Source organism: Triturus cristatus, chromosome 12, assembly GCF_964204655.1.
Source record: "Triturus cristatus chromosome 12, aTriCri1.1, whole genome shotgun sequence".
Classification (NCBI taxonomy): Eukaryota; Metazoa; Chordata; class Amphibia; order Caudata; family Salamandridae; genus Triturus; species Triturus cristatus.
In genome coordinates this window covers 599,301,690-599,323,011 of record NC_140595.1, presented here as the reverse complement: position 1 = coordinate 599,323,011, position 21,322 = coordinate 599,301,690, and positions in this window count along the sequence as shown.

Genomic DNA, 21,322 nt, shown 5'->3' with positions numbered 1-21,322 from the left:
CCGGTGTATGGCGGAGCTCTATTACAGAGCAGACATCTTTAGGCCAGGCAAGCTGCGCCCCCCGCAAAGAATGTCAATTCATAACCGGTAAGACGTGCACTGGTGAGATGCTGTGTCTTTGTCTTATTCAAAAGTGTATCCACAGCATGGGGTACCATAACTGTGAGGTCTGTATCAAGTACGAGTCCAGCCAATTGTCTGATTGAAGTGGCCACAGCCGGGACCGCTCTCAGACAACTCGGAAGGGCCCTAGCAACAGGGTCAAGCACAGAAGAAAAATAAACACAAGGTCTTTGTCTATCCCCAAATTTCTGGGTCAGGACAGAAAGTGCACAGCCAGCCATCTTGTGCACATAAAGCACAAACGGTTCACTATAGTTAGGTGTGCCAAACACTGAAGCCAAGCAAAACATAGATTTTAATTGCTCAAAAGATTGCTGACACTCTGCCGTCCAAGGCAAAGGTTCATGCACTGTTTTCGTCGTTAATGCAAGCAAAGGTTTGATTAGTAAGAAATAGTTTGGAATCCACTGACGACAGTAGGAAGTAATACCTATGAAAGCACATACATCTTTTTGAGTTTGTGGAATGGGCATTTCAACAATAGTACTAATGCCTCAGGAGTCAACCTCCTACCCTCCTTCGATAATAGGTGACCTAAATAGGTAACCTCCGGTCGACAATACCGAAACTTCAAAAGAGATATCTTATGGCCATGATGTTCCAAATGCAACAGCAATATCACTGTACTATACTTATAACCTTGTTCCGTATCAGAAGCGATCAACAGATCATCAACATACTGCACCAAAACATTACTTTGGGAAAGCGAAAGTGAATCCAACTGCCTGTTTAATGCCTGACTATAAATTGATAAACAGGACAGTCAGCAAGGGTGGACCATATAGCTCTAGGCGATCACGCTAGATATAGATATAAATAAATATGTTTAACAGGGCACACCAGGCGAACGTCTTCCAGGGCATCTTCCAGGTCCTCCTCAGTCATGGAAACAGATCAAAAGGACTGTCAAAGTCAGCAGTACCTACAAGACAAGTTTGATGCGATACTTCAGGCATTAGAGAGGTCTCGGATCTCTCTGGAATCCAAAATTGACAAAGTAGCAGCAGACATAACGATCCTATATGCTGACCACAAGAAACTGTCAGAATGAATCACCACTATGGAACACACCTTGATGGAAGTGCAACCAGCCACAGAAATATGCTAGGGAAACAGATGAGGGACTATGAAAACAGACTTCGCCATTTAGAAAACAATGTGGAGGATGCGGAAGGTTGGTCTAGGTGATATAATGTTTACCTTATTGGACCACCAGAGGGCACTGAAGGCCAAGACGTGGTGGGATTAATTGAAAAATGGATAAGGGAAATCCTACCAGCAGTATCCCTGTCGCCCTTCTCAGTTGAAAGGGTACATCGAGTGCCGCACCGGAAACCATCTCCTGGATCCAACCCCCATCCGTTCCTCTTCAGGGTGCTTCACTACCATGACAGGGACTCCATTTTGCAAGAGACACGAAAACTGGAAGAAGTTAGTGTAGAGAACACCAAAGTAATTTTTGTCCTGACTAGACTGTCGCAGTGCAACTGCAGCACAGGTCCTTTTTAGCAGTAAAGCAACAATTACGACAGCTGGCCATTCAATACTCCCTGCTGTTTCCGGCAAGGCTGCGAATAATAACTGATGGCAAAACCCAGTTTTTTAATACATCACAGGACACCTGGGACTGGCTGGAGGTGACAGGGAAGTTCTCAGGCCCCAGGCCGGCAGGCAGGGGTCACACACGTGGAGACCTGGCGAAACCACTGGAACAGCAACGGCAACTGACAAGGAAGGCTCCTCGATCGCTGGTCATTCTGGAACTAACTCATTAACTCTGCCAGATGTTACTCCACAAACAGTGGAAGGACTTATATAATGGGAAGTGTATCCTTTTGAACGATTGTGTGTTGATTTTTGCAAAGTATCATACATGTATGCATAGCACATGAGAGCCTCTGGCTGGTTCGGGGATGCTGGGGGAAGGAGGGAGGGGATGGGGCGGAGGGAAGGGGGGGACGGGGGCATGCGCAGGGGGGGTCACCTTTCCTGATGCTAGCAGGCTCGAGGTATAGTATACTCTTGCAGATAAATGTGATACAATGGAAGGCATGAATAATTCTGAGAAATTGGTGAATGTGATACATAGGTACACTCTGTGAGCATCACACTCCCACTTTCACGCATTCTAAGAAGGATTTACTGTTTAGTTTGAGCTCTGCTCATGGTTTGGGCAGCCTGGCGCGGTTATGAGGCCTGCTCTTTTGGTATTATAAGATTGCCTTGTTGGCTATGGGTTTTGTATATGGTAATCCCGGGCCCTATAGTGCATTACACACACAAACACTGGATGTAGCTCCTTGGCAAACCGATTGGTACTCACCCCACCACGATCAAACGAAAAGCCTCACCTTACCTATGGCAGCACACCGTGTAATGACCTTGAATATATGGGGCTTACGCACCCCATCTTGCCGATATGCAGTATATGCATATCTCAAACGGCATAACTCACAAATAGCCCTCATCCAGGAATCTCATTTAACACACACAGAAACAAACAGGTTGCAGCGTAAGTGGGGAGGGCAGGTTTATGCTACAAACTACTCGCATTTGCCCGAGGAGTATTGATCTGGGTCCACCCGAACACCCCCTTTCTAGTGGAAGACGTGGTCACAGACCCTGGGGTTAGATATGTATTTCTTAAAGGAAGATGCCTGGTGATAGGCAATATATATGCACCCAACACAGACCAAGGACCCTTCTGGACTTCGTTATCACAAGTGCTTTACAGTTGGAGCGATATACCCTGGATAATAGGATGAGTTTTTAATAACGTGCTGGAGATAACTCTAGACCGCTCATTCCCACTGTTGCGTGGCACAAATGCATCTACAGGGGCTCAGATGTTGGAAATATGGGCAAGAAGCAGGGAAATGACTGATGGATGGAGGCATCATAACCCTAACACTAGGGTATACTCTTACTACTCAGCTCTGCATACCTTGCATGTTAGTTTGGACAGGTTCCTAAGCACACTCCACCTATTACCCTACGTGAAACAAATGGAATATTTAGGACGTACATGCTCGGACCACAACCCACACTATCTGATGTTGGCATGGGACACACGGCGCCCTCCAATTCCTATGCGGCGTTTCCAACTGCCTTGCTTGAAGACCTACTGTTCCGAGAATCTATTCACATGGTAATTGGGAATTACTTCACTCATAGCACAGGCATGGCATCATCACCACTGGTAGAATGGGACGCTCTTAAAGTCATGGTACAGGGAAGCTGTATGGGGCTAGGATACGGGATGAGTAGACAGATGGAGGCAGAGCTTCTGGAAGTAGAACGCTAGCTGCTGACATCAGAGACGCGAGAATCCACTGAAATAACAAGTTCTAGAGGGTTGGAAACGGCGAGAGTGAAACATGCAGAGTTGATCGAGCAGCTGAGGTAAATGAACTATGTAGCGCACTCAGTCAAGACGCATGCGAAAGCAGACGGCTCAGGCACCCTACTAGCATGGATGATCAGGTAAGATCATTCTTGCATGCCCATAACAGCACTACAGTCATCAGATGGGAGGATAAAATATACTCTACATGAAGAGTTGGTAACACATTTCACCTCGCTGTATTAAACAACTCTACGAGCCTCAGACCCGGAGCGAAGTAGCTTTCTGGCTGACCTCCCGTTTTGGACGCTGACACTTGAGCAGCGCCTGGAACTCAATACAACTATCATGCCCAGCGAGATACGTGGAACAATTAGATCACTGGCCTCGAAGAAAGAACTGCAACCGGATGGTATTCTGCCTGAGTTCCACAAGGCTTACTAAGATATCTTAGCTCCAGAACTACAGAAGGTATTTAATGAGGCAGTACAGCTGTAACATTTGCCAAATGTCATTATTTGACCCTGGTTACTATACCAAAACCAGAGACTCAACCCAACTCGGAGCTTATCGTCCACTGGCGCTACTAAATGACGATTACAAAATACTAGCCAGCATACTCGCGCAACGCCTGGGTCCCTTGGTACCTGAATTGATACATATTGATCAAAATGGGTTAATGCCGAATCGGTCAACGTCATTTAATTTATGCAGGCTGTTTCAGGTCAAGGAATTTGTTCCTCAAAACTGGCCCGATTTGGGCTGCTTGGTGCTTGACCTTGAGAAGGCCTTTGACACAATAGAGTGGTCCTTTTTGTTCAAGATATTGCCTCGATACGGCTTGAGTACTATCTCTCTATATGCAGATGACCTACTCCTCTATGTGCAAGATGTCAGAAACATACCAGAAGTCATATCCAGTAGACTCACTTTGTTTGCACGCCTATCGGGGTTGCGGGTTAATTGGGGGAAATCATGTCTTTTTCCTTTCGCTGCTCATACTCCCAACCCAACACTAAGGATCAACGGCACTCTGGTAGAATGGCAGCCAATGTTCCGCTACCTAGGCTTTAGGATATACCACGAAGCCCGGGATCTGCTGGACGGTAATCTCACTAGGGCTGTCAACTCATGATCGGCACAAATGACTTTCTGGAAGACGCTCGCCCTGTCTGTAGCAGGTAGGGTATTGCTTATCAAGATAATGGTCCTCCTGAGACTCCTTTATTATTTCAACAACCTACAGTTAAATTTGCCACCATCCTATTTTCGACCATTTGAACGCATGTCACGCAAGATAATCTGGAATACGTCAAGACACAGAGGGGCGCTAACGAAGTTGTACTTGCCTAACGACAAGGGTGGCTTAACAGTACCCAATCTAGAACATTACTATCTGGCAGCGCAGCTACAGTGGGTAGCCCGATGGATGGCAGGCCTGAATTTATCAGATACAAATGAGACAGACACTCCATATACATTACAAACTCTACTCTCAATATTTCACCCTTGCAATAACAGTACCGGTCCCTTGCCACTATTGCTGCAGGTAGCGACTCGCTGCTTCCGCAGATCTTTATATCTCACAAAAGCCATTACTCCATGCGCACCAGCAATCCCCCTACTGGGAATGCCCAGAGGAAAAGGGATACGGTCTGCAGCATACCTAGTTGTGTGGCATGTAGCTGGCATACATACGATAGGCAATCACTATCAAGACGTCACACTCATCCCCTATAATGTACTATCACAAGAAGAGGGTATACCTGCAGGACAGTTTCTTACTTACGCTTCATGGACAGGTATACTACATGACAAATGGGAGGGACATGTCACAGGCACTACTGACACACTTAGTGCTCCAATATATTCATGTAATAGGGAATGGTTGGCATCTATTTCGCTAGTTTGCAAACGCACTACGCATGTGCATGGCAGTGGACCTGACGCAACTGTGCCGGAAGTGGGAAGCGGACCTCGGATGCCCATGCACGACTAAGGAATAGAACACCATATTAGCAGACCCCACACACTGAGTGATCCAACTATATATTGTACACAGGGCATACATGACCCCTGAGAAACTTAATCGCTACTCCCATAGATATTACATGGGTTTACCCCGGAGCTCTCTGCAGGATGCGGGCATAATACATATGCTATGGTCGTGCCCAATGTTGGGACACTACTGGGAGGGAGTGATTCAATATTGTTCTGAATGCACAGACAGATCCATACCAAACACATGGGAGGCATGCATATTGGGGCTATACGTGAGAGATCAGAAACCCAGAGCCACAAACAGATTCCTGGACTTGGGTCTCAATGTAGCTGAATGACTTATAACAAGGCGCTCTCTCTCCAACTGCACCAAAGCTGAGGGTGTTTCCCTCCGTAGAGAGGACACACTGGGATTGCGTATGTTCCCAATAGCGGAAAATTGGAATACAATTCTCAATTCCCTCCAAGAAACCACCTGGCCAGATTCGCAATCAGATACGCCTCTGGATGTGGACCCAACACAGGACTAGGAGTAGAGAACTCAAACACACAGCAGCGGGAACATATATGTAGTGTGCCTTACCCAATATAACACGAGCTGGTAGGGGTGAAAAATATAGACATGCCTACCATATAAATTGACACATGTTCATATAAGACATCCAGTGGACATTGACATTGAATTTAATAAACCGGGAATAAGTAGGTATTAAAGTTTGAAAATGGCATTCGCGCACTTCGTGGGGGATAATACACTTTAGACTCGATGAGCAAGATGTATGAAATGGATGCTCCTGCAACCACACACAAGAGTATTGCACACTCAGATGTATTGTACCTCCAGCATCCCCATATCTATACATATGAACAAGAGGTTACTGTAATACGTTGGAATTGGAAGCAAAAAAAAACTGTGTCACATTGGATATGGGGGGGTGAGGAATTGTACTAATAAGTTATAAATGACAATTGCAGGTGTGCAGTTATTATGAACAGTTATGTGCATGGGTACTGCAGCACCCGTATGTCGTGATTGTAAGTACCTATACGATATAAGCGAAGATATCTGATATATCTTGATGCAGAATATGTAAAAACTCGATAAACAGATTAAACAAAAAAAAATGAGGGGTAAATCAACATTCACTGGATAGCCAGCATGCTCCTGGTGCTTCTCATTACTACGGGCTACTCTCCACCAACTGAAGCTTATCCAGTCCTGTAATTTGTTCATTTGCTTTCTGGTACTTGTACTCTTCTTTTAAGATTATAAATACAGGACTGCAAGTCCCAGAATGCAAAGACAACTGGTCTGAATGATGGCTAGTGATACCGTTTTAAAATGGAATGAGACCATAACCTGGTAAACGAGTTTTTTGTTTTAGTATATTTGTCCTTTTCACATAGATTTGTAGGTTAGGCCTGTGCAATCCTATGTGTGGGTGTTGTCTTTGTGATACTTCAAACGGCCTTGGTGGGTGCCAAAATGTAGTCCTGTTTCTAGGTCTATGATTGCCCGTGTTCTTTCACTGCTTGGGTACAGGCTGCTACTGCGGCTGGCCCGTCATCCATATAGAACACTAGAAAGTGGACTTACAAAGCACATCACATAATATAAAAGTGGACCTCAAGTCATTTATGTGCCGCCTATATTCCACAAGAGGGCAGCCCTACTGCACTCTGCATTCAATCATTGCTGTCAAGTTGTTTTTGAGTCATTAGCTTGCATTGGACCATTCGTTTCCTGTGAGAAATAGCATGTACTTCTGCATGTCACAAATTTTTGTTTCACTACGTTGTTATTATTAGGAAAACTCTGTACGCAATGTAGTATCCACCCCTTTAACCACCAACTTCCCACTCACTGTAAAATTGTTTAATCTAGTTAACTTGTTTTACTTTGTAATAAATACTTTCAACTTCTATATTAAGTGTTCCACATGGACATGTACAAACCATTTTTTAATTTTTGCATAGAATTTGTGAAGCAAAAAAGCGAGGCTTTGCTCATAAAAATGTGAACAGGGACAGTGCTTCGACTTGTGCCATAATTCTGTCCTGCACGGATACTCAAAGTACAGCCCGGGTGTGCATGCGGCCCCCTGGTCAACAGCAGCACTGGGCTGCGGTTTACTTTACTCAGCACTTACATTAAAAAGATGTTAACTAAGCAGGCGAGCATTTATTTAAAGGGTAAGCGAAGTTAAAGAAAGGAAGCAACGAGGGTGTCCTGCACCTCTTAACTTTAGGATCACTTTCATTTTTAAACACATCTTGCAGCAAAAGTTTACACATTTTATAGTCTCTTTGAAATTCAAAATGTGCATTTCATTAACATGCAGAACTGTTTCTCCTTAGCACATCAGATTATATTAGTACGTTTAGAAATATTATTTTGTTAATAGTGATAGCTTTCAAACATGAATTTAAAAACATTAATTCTTCTCCCCCATGCTGAGAACAATACCAATATTGAACCAAGAGTGAAGTAATTTGTTATGTGCATCCTTGTACCTGAGCAACATTATAATTTATTAAATTAAATACAGGAGAGGATTTTTTAAAGCGTGTATCCTGAAGTCCTATATTTCGAGATCTTATATGTGATAATGAAGAAAAAGGAGGGAAAGTGAAAACAATTACCTAGGATCACACAATTTGGTAAAGTGGGGAAGCCGGGATTAATCCCAGGTTTTCTGGTTAAACATTGTTTAGTTCAGTCACTAGATGTATATGCTTCGCTTCCCCTATACCCACCATATCACAAACACCGCCGCCAAACCTCCTGCACCGACCATCACCCTGCTGGCATCAATGTGGCCCTCAGTCACATCACAGACCAAACATTTTGGCTCCTGAGAAAATGTTTGTGAGTACCCAGTCTGAAGTGGAATGGTGTAAAGGGCGAAAGGTGAGTTGTTGTACAAGGCTGGACCTGCCATCCGAGGCACAGGAAACGCCCTTCGAAGGTGCAGGACAACGGGATGCTTCCAGGGCTGGACAGACTGACCTCCACTGAGTATAATGCACCTGGCACTGGGCCAGAGCCTGAAGTTTTTGGAGTGTCTGTGTGTCTTTAGAACTGCCTCTACAACATAAAAGCTTAACCGCCTATGTGTTTGAAAGGTTGAGCTGTAAATGTGTTCGTTTAATAAGATTAAAAGAAAGTAATTATTGTGGGTGGATTCCACTTATCACTATCTTCATGGATATTTCATGGTTGTGTTTAATTCCCAGTGCTATACTTGCGGTGTACTTAATGAATATTTTTTTTCTCTATTTACAATGCAAAACTTAGTAAAGTGTGCCACCTAGTGGGAGACAGTAGAGCTACACTGCTTCAGTGCTTTGAATTGTCACTAGCTTCTAAACTGTATGTGGCTAAGCAATCACTTGTGAGGTGATGGTTCTCAATAAATATCAAATAACACAACATAAGATTTGTGACCCAGTGACTGAGAATTTGGGCTTAAAGGCGGGTATGAGAGTCGCGCGTCTTTGAAAAAACCTTTAATTAAGTACAGCCTTCTCACATAGAGTACAAGTGGCATGAGCAAGGAAAAAATGAATCCTTTCTGATACCTATTGCGCCCTTCTTTGAAAATAATACAATAGGCAAGGCACGTGCAGAATATTTTGTTCTTCACAAATAGATATGTCATAGCTGACAGAGCAACAACCACCTTCATGACCTTCGGCCCAATCACGTCCATGTCGCTGTTCACCTCGTCTGCCCTTAGGTGCCACATCCTAGCGGCCCATGGGGACTGTGGCCCATCAATAACTCATAATGGGGCATTATTATTTCCGATCTGACCGGTCAGTGACTGTGGGAGGACGAGGGATGCTCCTCTGTAAAGGGGTTCAACAGGTTGAATAATATGAATAGAAGTTCTTAGGGAGAACTGTATATGGCTCAAATAAAAGCCATCTCACGGTCTTATGGGGTGCGGCAGGTCCTGTGGCACCTGCTCGATTCTGATACACATGCTTTAAAAAAATTAAACTACTACCTTTGACAGAAACAGTAGTACACTTGTTAGCAAGATCAAAGCGAAAACCCGGGGACATAGTCACGAGCCCCTTTGAGTCGCTCTTGCACCACACAAATTAAAAATGAGATTTACTAAGCAACGCAAGGCCACCTTGCGTGGCCCGGAGTGGCTTCATAAACTCGAGTAATGCTGCGTTGCATTACTCTGCACCACAAACGGGTTTCCATGGGCGTTGCTTTGGTGGTCTAATGCAACATCCAAGGATTTTGACGCATTCCCAGATTTACCAGAAGTGGTAAACATGGGAATGAGCCAAAAACCAACGCCTCCCCAGGAAAGGCCTAACAAGGAGAAATATGTTTATTTCTCCTCGTTTTTTCCTCTTTCTGTGTGTGCTGCATTCTAGCACACAGAGAGAGGGAAACGCCTCAGGGGATTATTTTTGTGCAGGATGGTGCCCCTTCATGCACAAAAACAATGCTTACAACGCAGGCACCATTGCACCATGGTGCAAGAGTGCCTGCATTGGCTCTAGGCAGCCAAAAGGGCACCAGCGCAGGGAAAAAAGCATGAAGGTGACTTGCTGCGCTGCATTGCGCGACTTGGCCATAAATATGGTTGTAGGTGCTTATTGCTGCAGTTGATCAGTGCTTAGTTTTTGGAAGTAACCATATATGACATATTGTAATCACTTCCTCCCCAGTCAGTGTATGTCAAAGAAGCCTTGCTTGGTGCGTGGATGCTGCCGGTGAAAGCCCCTTGCGCCAACGGTACATCACTTTTTCCCATTTCAAAAGTGACGCACTGGCGGCACAAGTGACTTGTAAATAAGTCCTGGTATGTCACTCTGCTCTGAGTTAGGATAAAGGAAGGCAGCTCAAAAATACTTCATACGTACGTTCTTTTTGTATTTTATGTTTTTAAGTTTATGTATCAAAGAAACACAATACCAACTATTGCTGTTTTTTCATTTTTCCCGGCCTTGACTTACAAATTCTGACCATACCGGAGAAATACCCAGAGGTAGTTACTTTGGCTGACCACAGGACTAGATTGACCAGCCCCTGGCACCACTAGCTGCTTTCTTACTGCATTCTTGTACTGGGATTAAAAATGATGGTTAGCCCACAGGACGCAGGGAAGCTTGGGGGAGAAGTTACAGAAAATAGGTTAAAAGTTGTTAAATTCACACAATCTTTTGAAGTATACTGAGACACTCCAAAACAAACTGGTATAACAACTAATCAAATATATAGCTGTCACTTGACAATACACCACACGAGAGACTTCACCACCAGTATGTTGAGAAGTGCAGACCCAACTTTATGCTGGTAAGTGTAAATGTATATGTCTCAGAATGCAAAGTGCTGGACTTTATTGGCTGAACGCCACCCGTCAAACTAAATATTTTTAACGAATGCATGAACATCTTTTGAAGAATCTATCATGTGGAGTTCTGTGGGGGATTTATCAAGTTTTAACATTTTCAGTACAGATTCGTTGAAGTGTGTTGGTGAGACTAGTAAGAGAGCAGGAACAGTTCACGCAAGCGCCTCCCAAGGCACTGAGAGGAGCTAAAATGCGTTCGCCAATGAGGAAACAAGTATGGGTGTTCTCAACCGGTATCTACTTCGACCTACGACTCTGACATGACACCAGAAGCTTGTTCTTTAGGACAAGAAAGGAAGACAAGAGACTACAGTAGAACATCTGCCTGGCCTGCTATTGCATTTCTAGACTGAGAGTAGGGCTATGTGTAAATATACTCAAAGGATGGACGCATTGCACCTAATCATTAATTAAATCATTAAAGGCTGCATTTGTACGCAAAGGTAAGCGAAGTGGTAGCAGTGGATAAAGGAATCTGCATGTGAGTGGGAGAGTGGAGTAGAGGGGGGGCAGAATTTAAAGTACAGATGGAAAGGTGAGACAGAACGAAAGGGTGATTGAAACTGTGGGAATGTAAATAAGAAAGCAAGAAGGGAGAAAGGAACCAGTGGCTTTGGGGTTAGCTCATGATTGGATAGCTTTCTTGTCTATCTCTCCTCCCTGTTCCTGATTCAGTGGCTTCTCACCATTCTTGTGTTTGTTCCTGTACTCTAGGGTAGCTGATTTACCATGGTTTTTTAATGGATTGGTTATTTCTTTCCCCTCCTGGCACCAGGGAATTATTGTTTTCTTTTACATGTTGCGCAACAAACAGAGATTTGGACAGGGTTTTGAAGCATTTTAGACACAACTCATTCACAAGAAGAAATCGATATAATACCATGAAGACCAGCTCCCTGCTTGAGGGCATGGCGCGGGGACAGAGGAGGGAGAATGGAGAGGAGAAAAGAAATGAAACCCGAGCACACTGAAAGCTGGTCTAACAATAGGGGCAACCAACCATTTCCTTCAACGTGTCATGTAGGGTGGTCCAGTCTTCTGGTGGGCGATGTATTTTAGACCTGTGCTACAGCAACCAGGCACATTTCTGGGTAATGAAAAAGCAGGATGACCAAAACAAAAACAACAATCAGGCCAAGTAAGTTGTGGCTGGAGATCCTGGGAGATACTTTAATCTTTTATGGCGGCAACATAGTGGTACGGCTAGAAGCATGCTTGCATTCTCACTGGGGGGTATCAAAACAATGATTGCTTGACAGGAAATATGGCTACAAGGAGCTGGATTTCTGGTTTCAGCGACTGTGTTAGCCAATTATAGCTGTTTTGGGCAACCAGTGATGCAAAGGAGTTAGGGTGGTACTATATCGTCCTGGAAGTGTTCCTTGCCACAGCCTATTGGGCTTCTTCATTGGTCACTCGCAGATGCATGTCTCTCACTCTTTTCTTTAACCCTTATTGCCACGGAGTTGCTGGCTTGAATCCACACACTGGCGTCTAAGGTTAAGACTGAAAGATGTAGCCTGGGATGAGACCAGGATTGGGTGAGACCAATGGGAAGCCCCTCCAAATCAGGTAACCGACTAGAATCTAAAAGTTATTGCCCTCACTTGACACTTGTTTCCTGGGTTAGCCCACCTCATTTAAGACAATGACCCTATGTAGGATAAAGAACGGCTCACCATGAAATATGATGCTAAACTGCCACCAACAGGTTCTGGTCACATAATAAACCATGAGCTGAAGGAGGATGGTTCTTAAATGTCACTGTAACCCTAAGGTAAATGAAACCTTTCAAGCATAGGTGGTGCTGGAGACTGTTGTGCATTGTGGCTTTGAATATCCATTACACTTTCTGTTTTGCCAGTGAACTGTCTTGTCTTGCCAATAAAATTAAATCTATGGAACTAAGTTGATCTGCTTTATTTCTACTGAAATAGTCTGACTTCTCAGCAAAAAGTATTTTACCTTCAAAAGTCATATTCATCAAGTTAGCCTGAAAATCATTTAAAAAACACTGTTTAGTGAATCAAGGCATAGCTCGCAATAACTACAGCCTGAGTCATATGTCTAGCTATAGTGTAAGTTGTATCAGAATATGTACAACCATCAGAGTGTACGAGTCCAGCCTTTCAGTTACCTAGGGTGGGGGGATCTCTCTAGTAAGTGGGACTCCAATTTTCTCTAACCACACTGCCTGGCAGCAGCAGACCTTCTGCTGCTGCAGAAGGTTCAGCAAATTTGTAGACTGCAGGAGGCTATGGGTACCATAAGAGGCACTTGAAGAGAGTTGTGTTGTTTTAGTACCCAGATACCTATCCCATGTGGATTACTGCTAGAGGATCAGCTGGACAGTGCAACAACCTAATCAGGAATTCTCACTAAGCCACCAGGGGGTTGTCTGGCTAGTAACAGTAGTTCCCCCATGGCAAGGAGCCTATCTTCCACCAGGAACTTTGCTATTTCAGCGGTCCTGGAGGAACTGAGATAATTTCAAAACACTAGGGATTATTTAATGGCCAAAATATTTGTCAATGATAGCATGAGAGAGGAGGTTCTCAGTCAAACAGCCTTCCTCCCACCCAGTGGCGTAACGAAACTTGAGGTGGTCCACCTGCAAATTACACGGAGGGGGCCCTCAACGCTCCAGACCCAGTCAGGAGCACTCAGGCCAGGGGCCCGCCACCCATACACAGTGCTGGAGGGGACCCCGCTGGAGCTCAGGCTCCCACACACCACATGGAATGCAAGGGCTATTGATATGCCACTGTTCCCACCTGCCGATGAGCCCTTAAATGTTGTATTGTGGCTTACATGGGGCAGATAAGAGATATCTGCCCTACGTGGAGTAGAAATAACTACTAAATATCAGGAATTTTATTCATAGCCAAACATTTGTCACTGATGGCAGGTAAGAGGGAAACTACCTTTCTCCATCTGCAGATGAGATCCTATATTTTGTATTTCGGCTCCCCTGAAAGTTGAGCAGTGTGATCCATCCTTGTAATGATACAGGTGTTTATATATTGTGAGATCATGTGTTGATCATTGACTTCATGTTGCTTTAATTACATTTGTGAGCACGGTTTCATCTTGTGTCTCTGACCCTGCCTTTCAGCTGCAAACGCAGGCAGGCCCCACGTTACTTGCACATACACAGAATTGTTGATATTTTTTTACTTCACCGAGCGAGAGAGATAAGCTGTTAGAACAAACAGTGTGGGAGGTGTACAGTGTTCATGGATGAGAAAGTGAAGTATTCTGCCTCATTTCCCATCGGAGACTGGCCAGCTCAGTTAAGTGACCTTGACGCAGAAAGTTTAATCAGCACTTGCAGTGCAGATGAAAGGTGGGAGAGCTTCTAAAAGTCTCTCTCCATGTTAGTAAAGAGCATAAACATGGAGACCGCTTGGTGCTTTGACAGGAACTCCTCTACTGGTGGATGCACTGCCTAGAGATCTTTCCAGGTTGAAGATTTTCTGCAGAGACTGTCAACAAGTTCCCCAGTTGTGCTGGCAGGGCAATGCAAGACAGACAGCCGGTGAACTATTCCAAGTTCTAATTGCATCTATTCCTGTGTACATGCAGTTATATTTCTATATATTTATTCTTGTGTATCTACATTTAGTATATCCATTTATTTTACATGAGCATTATTGCTATTTGATATATGGGAACTTGCTGTAATAAATATTTCTCTTTGCTTGGCAAATTAGAGTTGGGCTTTTGTTTATGTTGTATTTTGGAACTCTAAATTGTGTAGAGTCCTATTTTGAAGAGTGTTCTCATTGTATCCTGGTGTTTTGAAGTCTTGATCAGGTGTTTTAAGAGAAAGCAAGACAGTCCCCACGGGTGTGAAAATAAACACTAGACCAGATGTCTCCAGCCTTTTTTGTAATTAGATCAACTTATGTTCATTGGAAATCATACAGAGCTACTAATATTATCAAGGTGATAAGAATAGTTAGGAAATCAGACATGATTACTTTAGTGGGCACCCCATGCAAAAATGCCTGCATTTATTACTTGAATACATCAGACAAGGATGTAATGTTAAAATTATTTGTAGAGCGCACGTACACCGGTTGGTTTCTTGGCACTATATATAGGAGTAGCCCACATCCTGGTAGTTATTCATATGCCCGAGTGAACAGCCATGTTTTAAGGAGTCTCCTGAATCTCGGGAGGCCTGTGCATGATCGGATATCAAGGGGTAGGGCGTTCCAGAAGTGGATCCAGCACCGCAAATCTGCTGCCGTCTAGCCACTTCGGTTTGTAGGACTTTGTGATCAGAAGGTTCATGTGGGCTGAATGCAAATTGCGGGAGGGTATGTGTCTCTGAAACATATTGGAGACAAATTTTGGGCAAGTGCCAAACAAGGATTTGAAAATGAGGCACCCGATTTTGAAGGCACAGCGTTGTGATATGGGGAGCCAATGTAACTTCCTCATAAGAGAGGAGGCCTGTTGCCATCTGGGCTGATGAAAAATCAGTCTACAGTCTTTTGACTAGATATAGCGGCAGACCAAAGTACAGTGAGTTAGCGTGGTCTATGTGAAAAATAACCAGGGCTAGAACTGCCTGCACCAGTGCTTCCCTAGTAGGAAGTCTGCTAATTTTCTTTATCTTCCGTAACTGAAAGAACAGGCAGAGAATGCCGTTCCGATCTGGGACTTTGTGGAAAGGTCGCAGCTAATTATGAGGACCCTGAGTCTCTTAGCTGAGGAGGATGGGGGAGAGCCCAGATCAGCTGGCCAGAAGTGTGGGCTCAAAGGATTTTGAGCACCTCTTATGAGGATCAGCTCGATTTTATCTGGGTTTAACTTTAAGTGGTGTCATTCATCCAGTTGCGGATGTGCAGCATGGTGGCTTGGAAATCAGATGTGTTGTCGATGGTAAATATTAGTTGCAGGTCATCTGCATAACAATGTGCTCACATTTCTTTCTCTTAAGGATAGGATCAGAGGGAGTAAATAGAGGTTGAACAAGTGCGGGATAATGAAGATCCCTGTGGGACTATGCACGTTGACTTCATATTAGGCGCAGTAAAGTGGGAGAGGCGAACAGACTGGGAATGGTCCTCCAGCAAGGACATAATCCAGCTGAAAGCTGAGCCCTAGAGTCCTGCATTCCTGACACCGTCCACTAAAATGCTGTGATCGACCGTGTCAAATGCCGCGGATAGGTCCAATAGCACCAGAGCCTGAGGGGTGTCCTTATTGGCATCCTTGCGTAGTTTGTCCAGCACAATCAGTATTACTGCCTCAGTTGAATGAGAAGGTTGGAACCCTGCTTGGTGGGGATCAGGGTAGTGAGACTGTTCAATGAACGAGGGAAGGCAGTTTGCCACGTGGGATTCCAATACATTGGCCAGGAAGGGAAGCAAGGATATGGGGCGGTATTTAATCGGGATCAGGTGGTCTGCCACTGGTGTTTTTAAAAGGGGAACTATGATGGCTTTTTTGAAGGCTCTAGGGACACAGCCCCATAATAATGACTCATTCAGAAGAGAGAGGGCAGGATCAGGATGTACAGTAAAAACTTCATTTGAAATCCAAGGTGGACAGCTATCTGCAGGGGATCCAGATTTGACATTGTTCAAAAGTTCCAGAAGAGCTTCTCTACTGATCGCCAGGAATTGATGAAGGGAGCAAGGGTTTCTCAGCATCGTTGGGAATGCCTCATAGGCACGGCTGGCAGGAATGTTGGCTTTATTCGAAGTGACTTTGTCATTGGAAAAGGCGTTCAAGGAGTTGCAGAGAACCTGGGATGGGATAGGCTTTATTGCAACTCTATCAGGATTGGACAGCTCATTGACAATTATGAATATTACTTTCAATTTATTGGTGGCGCTCAGGATCTTTGAAGAGAAATAAGTGGCCTTAGTAGATTGAATGGATTTTTTGTATTCCTTAAGTTGAGCTAAGTAAATCTCTTTTTTATTAGGGGAGTAATTCCGTCTCCATTTCCTTTCAGTTTAGCGCAGGGCTACTTTTTGAGCCTTTAAATCTTCTGAAAACCATCTCTGGTCCTCATGACACCTGGCTGTTTTTATACTACTGAGAGGGGCATGTTTGTTGCTAGTTGCTGTTAACCAAGCTGTGATGTTTTCCTCGCTTACATTAACGGATGGCTGATTAATGGGAACTGTGTTCTCCAGTGAGCTACAAAAAGCATTATTGTCAATGCTGTTCAAATTCCTTGCCATGAGCCCTCCTTGGACTGGGGATTTTCTTCTTGTTGATCACAAACTTTATTAGAAAGTGATCAGACCATGTGCAGGGGGACAGTGTCAGTGTAGACACTGTAAGATTAGATGTCCAAATTTGTTCAAGTGTGTCTCCTTGGATGTTAGGTGTTGAGTACAGTTCAACCCACTAAGTAGATCAGTCAATTCTGCAGAGTGTGGTCCACCTGTCACATCGTTGGCTCAATAGTTAAAATCGCCACTCAGCAAAATTTTAGCATGGTTGATTATTAGATGGGCCATCTGCTCACCTAATATTTGGAGGGAAAGGGGCCTATTCTGATGGAGCCTTTATAGCAGTGCAAAAATTAGGGGTACCAGAGCCAAATTTAATAACTAGATTATCCACTGAGGTAATGTCTAGCGTAGCGAGTGTGGTGAATTTCAATTCCTGACGTATTATGGTGGCTACCCCTACACCAATTTTCCTAACTGCCCGGTTCGCCTAAAAGATATAGTAGTTGTTAGGGAGGGCGGTCAAGATATCGACTCATGCGAGAGCCAGGTTTCGGTTAATAAAAGAATGTCTGGTTTGGTTGAGTCCAGTAGGTGAAATTAATCTAGTTTATGTTTTGCCAGGGAGTGAGTGTTTAGATATGCGATTGTTACTTCTCGTGTCCGGTGGTTATCCCATCGCTGGGTGCTTCCTGCGACGGAAAGAGATTGATCAAGTTCTGGGAAGGAAACCCTAGTTTTTGTGTTCCCTAAGCTAGACAGTCTGGAGCCAATAGAGGGATTGAGAGGGTAGTTTTTAGAGTGTAGTGACTTTAGATCACTGCAGACTTTAGGATGTCTGCAGTAATGTGAAAATGGCTTTATCAATTTGGAATGCATCAGGATAAGATGTGACATCCAACAGCAGCAAAGCCCAGGGCATTTAGGTAATAATTTTAGCAATGTTTCCTCAATACCTCATGATTAGTAACTCAAATATCAGCTTTAAATATATTTTGAAAATCCAGCCATTTGGCTATAAACACCAACTAAACGTATGGTTCTGAAAATATACACTTTTATGCCTTGAATATACAATTTTTCAATGTTCGGATACAGCTATTAAATCAACTAAGCTAAAGCTTCTACATTGGTTGGCTGGGCTGCACACATGAGTGTTACTTACAGGAAGCTGAGGAGCTACTCCTTAGGGAAGCCTGAACTGGATGCTAGGGATTTTTTTAATGACAAAATATTTGTCAATGACAGCAAGTGGGAGGTGGCCTGGTCCATCATTTTATTTTGTGATGTTGCTATGTGTACCCTTAGTGGCTATGGGTATGCCCAGACATGGGTCCCTTGCTCGCTGCACCACTGAATTCAAGCTAGCCTGGCTGATGAGGGGTGATACCCCGAAACAAGTACCAAGATGCTTGTTTCCAGTCCAGGGAGCACCTGACCTGGCAGTTCAGGTTAGACTGTTCCCATGGGAAGTAGGGTCAAGACTGATTTGCATATGACTGGGTCCAAACTGGGTTGACGTGGTGAGCAAAATAACGATGGATTAAACCCAGATCTGTAACTGGGGGGGGAGAGGGGGTGGGGCTTTGAAATGTTTCAACACTACGTACTTCATTTTATTTTTTGAGGTTACAGTGCATTCTTCCTATCTGTCGAAAGCCCCCTAAATAATGTATTTTGGTTTTTTTCAGGGAGATCAGTGTGATCTTCCCCATGGGCAGTTGACATAACTGCTAGAAACCCGATATTGTGAAATGGCCAGAAAATATGTTGATATTAGCAGGTGGGAAGGGGGCAGTCCCATAGCATTTTTTTCACCTGCAGATGAGCCCCTAACTGTTGCAGTTCGGGTACCCTAGAGCAGCGATTCTTAAACTGTGGTCTGGGGATGCCTGGTGGTTCGCAGCACCTACTCAGGAGGTCCACGACTGCTTGGAAAATTAAGAATATTATCTGATAAATGAAGTGTAAATAAATGTAGAAGCAAAATGTAAACCTCAAACTTTTAAAATGTTCTGTAAATAAATGTGAAGAAATTTAATATTGGAGGCTAAAAATTAAGCTGGTGTCCTCAGATTCTTTCATGGGAATAGTGCAAGTGCATCAAACAGAATATAGTATGGGCCACTAGAGAACAGGGATTTGTCAACTGCCTTATTTGCTTGATAAAGGTAGATGGGTGCCCCCCCCCCCCCCAGCTCACAAAGCCTTATTCCCACCTGCCAGTTGTCCGAATAAGGTTTTATTTCAATTTCCATGAGGGCAGATTGGCAGGATCTTCCCCCACCGCTGAGGTCAAATTAACCAAAAGGCAAAATGGACGTGGGCATGGTGCAATTCTTCTGTGACAGCAGGCTGGAGGGAAGGCCCTGGTCACGTAGCTTTACTCCCACCGACCAATGGACTCATAAATGCTTTATTAGCATTTGCTGCCACCTGGGAGTAAAAATAACTAGCAGACACAAGGGATGCTAAAAATGGAACGTTTTATTTCTGCTGGCTGCACAAGAGGCCTCTACGTAAATGGCCTTACTCCTACCTGCAATCAATATTGCAAGCACATCATTCTGGGGGAAGATTGGTATGTTTTGCGCCCCTGATCTGTTTCCGGAGGAGTCAAAATGGCCATTAGACACCAGGTCTTTTTTTGTATAATGGAGAAATGTTTGCAGCAGGTAGATGGGGCCATTGCCAGAGGCCTTGCTACCTGCCGTGTGGACATTGTTCATTTTGTCACCTTTGTGGCCATGTCAGCAAGATTTACCCAGATCACGAAACGGCCACCTGACACCAGGGATTTTATTGCGGGACAAAGCCATATCTGTTGGCTCTGTAGAATAAAGCATCCATTCCAATAATTTGGGTCTGTCCTCATGGCAATTGGTTACAAATCTGGCAGATCCACCTAGCCTTCCATTCTTCCAAGAGCAATAAAATGACTATCATTGAGTTGGGGAATAAATGCCTGTTTGGCGAAATCAACCTGTGCTTTACAAATCCCCGAGGTATGTTGTTTGTTATAGTCCTAGCATTGTTTAGGTCTGGCTTGACAGGACAGCTGTCAATGATCTTCTGTGACCAACAAAAAAAGAACTTTAAGAAGCACGATTGAGAGAGACGCTTTGGCTCCGCCCATATATTGATTGCTTTGAGTGCAGCATTTAATTGAGAAGTTGTGTGCTTTCGCTGAAAGAGGACCTGTTATGCACTTCTTTCCTTGTGGAAAAGCTTATACTCATTATAGCAGGACTGAGCTGGGAATGGTGAAAAGTCAATGATCAGAGCCAATGGTCCAATGTGTTTACTATGACAAAGCAGCAGGCTTGACATATTTATTATGAAAAGAATATGTTAGACAGTAGGCATTTATGGGTGGATTGTTATTACACTTTATTAAAGTCTGTAAATATGTACTTTATCTGAATGCTCAGAGATGATTTATTAGGCAAGGGTTTTGTAACATGCATTGCCCTCGGACAGACCTACTGCAAACAATACTTTAAAGCCTTCTAATGGAGTGTTCTATATTATTTTACTGTATACCTGAAGATTGCATTGAAAGAAAGCTTACCTGCAGTACAGCCCATGATGTAGGCAATAGACCACATTGGCTTGTTGGAAAAATTGTCAGATGGCGTAGATCAGATCAGTTTATTATGAAATGTTCACTTTTTATGGGTGGATTTGTATTTAACTCTTTTAAGACATGGCATCTAACAGATTGCGATCAGAGGCAAGGATCCCACTGTGAGAATATGTGTTGGACCCTTTTGGGGGGCGTACATTACTTTGCCAGCTGCAATTGTGCATGTTTGTAATTTTAGTCCTGTTTTTCTGATAATTGCCTTGTGGGAAACCGTAAGCTCATTAAAGGTAGGCCAGAACAGTTTATTTTGACATGCTAATTTTATAGGTTATCGGCCTAGGGCGGCGCATTGGGAAATTGTATGTCAGAGGCCAAAGACTTGATCTGTTTATTATGAAAAGCTACAATATGTTAACAGGCCTGAGTAACTGATTATAAAAAGCATTTGTTAAAGCTACAAGACCTTTAAGGGTGGATTATTATTACACCATGTTAACGAGAGTTCACATGCATTTTGTTACATGGAATTTTACAGACTAGCTTAGCACACCAGTATTTTGGTGTTAGGTGCTCCCTTTGACAGATCCGGAGGGCAGAAGATTTGCACTGTGCTAATTATTGCTGCATCTTCATAGGTGGGATTGAAAGGTTTAGTGGTCTCCCAGGCTTTTGTAATCAAAGAAAT